The following is a 2,500-nucleotide window of genomic DNA, read 5'->3' as shown; positions in this document are numbered from 1 at the left end:
GGCCAAACCGGCCCAAAAACGGGCCAAAACTGGCCATTTTTGGCTGCGCGAGCGAGCGGCGAGCGGCGGACAGCGAGCGAAGCGAGAGGCAGCACCGTCCCTGCTATACGAAAGCCCCATCCAGCCCTGTGCCACCCGGGGGGTTCCAGGGTGCTGAGATGGCTGTCATTTTGCTCCGCTCACGACGGTCACCGTGCAACGCAAGAACAGGCCAAAAACTGGCCAAAACTGCCCAAAAACGGGCCAAAACTGGCCATTTTTGGCTGCGCGAGCGAGCAGCGAGCGGCGGACAGCGAGCGAAGCGAGAGGCATCACCGTCCCTGCTATACGAAAGCCCCATCCAGCCCTGTGCCACCCGGGGGGTTCCAGGGTGCTGAGATGGCTGACATTTTGCTCCGCTCAAGATGGTCACCGCGCAACGCAAAAACAGGCCAAAAACTGGCCAAAACGGGCCAAAACTGGCCATTTTTGGCTGCGCGAGCGAGCGGCGAGCGGCGGACAGCGAGCGAAGCGAGAGGCAGCACCGTCCCTGCTATACGAAAGCCCCATCCAGCCCTGTGCCACCCAGGGGGTTCCAGGGTGCTGAGATGGCTGACATTTTGCTCCGCTCACGACGGTCACCGCGCGACGCAAGAACAGGCCAAAAACTGGCCAAAACGGCCCAAAAACGGGCCAAAACTGGCCATTTTTGGCTGCGCGAGCGAGCGGCGAGCGGCGGACAACGAGCGAAGCGAGAGGCAGCACCATCCCTGCTATACGAAAGCCCCATCCAGCCCTGTGCCACCCGGGGGGTTCCAGGGTGCTGAGATGGCTGACATTTTGCTCCGCTCACGACGGTCACCGCGCGACGCAAGAACAGCCCAAAAACAGGCCAAAACGGCCCAAAAACGGGACAAAACTGGCCATTTTTGGCTGCGCGAGCGAGCGGCGAGCGGCGGACAGCGAGCTAAGCGAGAGGCAGCACCGTCCCTGCTATACGAAAGCCCCATCCAGCCCTGTGCCACCCGGGGGGTTCCAGGGTGCTGAGATGGCTGACATTTTGCTCCGCTCACGACGGTCACCGCGCGACGCAAGAACAGCCCAAAAACAGGCCAAAACGGCCCAAAAACGGGCCAAAACTGGCCATTTTTGGCTGCGCGAGCGAGCAGCGAGCGGCGGACAGCGAGCGAAGCGAGAGGCATCACCGTCCCTGCTATACGAAAGCCCCATCCAGCCCTGTGCCACCCGGGGGGTTCCAGGGTGCTGAGATGGCTGACATTTTGCTCCGCTCAAGATGGTCACCGCGCAACGCAAAAACAGGCCAAAAACTGGCCAAAACGGGCCAAAACTGGCCATTTTTGGCTGCGCGAGCGAGCGGCGAGCGGCGAACAGCGAGCGAAGCGAGAGGCAGCACCGTCCCTGCTATACGAAAGCCCCATCCAGCCCTGTGCCACCCGGGGGGTTCCAGGGTGCTGAGATGGCTGACATTTTGCTCCGCTCACGACGGTCACCGCGCGACGCAAGAACAGGCCAAAAACTGGCCAAAACGGCCCAAAAACGGGCCAAAACTGGCCATTTTTGGCTGCGCGAGCGAGCGGCGAGCGGCGGATAGCGAGCGAAGCGAGAGGCAGCACCGTCCCTGCTATACGAAAGCCCCATCCAGCCCTGTGCCACCCAGGGGGTTCCAGGGTGCTGAGATGGCTGACATTTTGCTCTGCTCACGACGGTCACCGCGCGACGCAAGAACAGCCCAAAAACAGGCCAAAACGGCCCAAAAACGGGACAAAACTGGCCATTTTTGGCTGCGCGAGCGAGCGGCGAGCGGCGGACAGCGAGCGAAGCGAGAGGCAGCACCGTCCCTGCTATACGAAAGCCCCATCCAGCCCTGTGCCACCCGGGGGGTTCCAGGGTGCTGAGATGGCTGACATTTTGCTCCGCTCACGACGGTCACCGCGCGACGCAAGAACAGCCCAAAAACAGGCCAAAACGGCCCAAAAACGGGCCAAAACTGGCCATTTTTGGCTGCGCGAGCGAGCAGCGAGCGGCGGACAGCGAGCGAAGCGAGAGGCATCACCGTCCCTGCTATACGAAAGCCCCATCCAGCCCTGTGCCACCCGGGGGGTTCCAGGGTGCTGAGATGGCTGACATTTTGCTCCGCTCAAGATGGTCACCGCGCAACGCAAAAACAGGCCAAAAACTGGCCAAAACGGGCCAAAACTGGCCATTTTTGGCTGCGCGAGCGAGCGGCGAGCGGCGAACAGCGAGCGAAGCGAGAGGCAGCACCGTCCCTGCTATACGAAAGCCCCATCCAGCCCTGTGCCACCCGGGGGGTTCCAGGGTGCTGAGATGGCTGACATTTTGCTCCGCTCACGACAGTCACCGCGCGACGCAAGAACAGGCCAAAAACTGGCCAAAACGGCCCAAAAACGGGCCAAAACTGGCCATTTTTGGCTGCGCGAGCGAGCGGCGAGCGGCGGACAGCGAGCGAAGCGAGAGGCAGCACCGTCCCTGCTATACGAAA

The sequence above is a fragment of the Musa acuminata genome, unplaced genomic scaffold, assembly GCF_036884655.1.
Source record: "Musa acuminata AAA Group cultivar baxijiao unplaced genomic scaffold, Cavendish_Baxijiao_AAA HiC_scaffold_1136, whole genome shotgun sequence".
NCBI classification, from domain to species: Eukaryota; Viridiplantae; Streptophyta; class Magnoliopsida; order Zingiberales; family Musaceae; genus Musa; species Musa acuminata.
Note: the sequence above shows the minus strand (reverse complement) of the source record.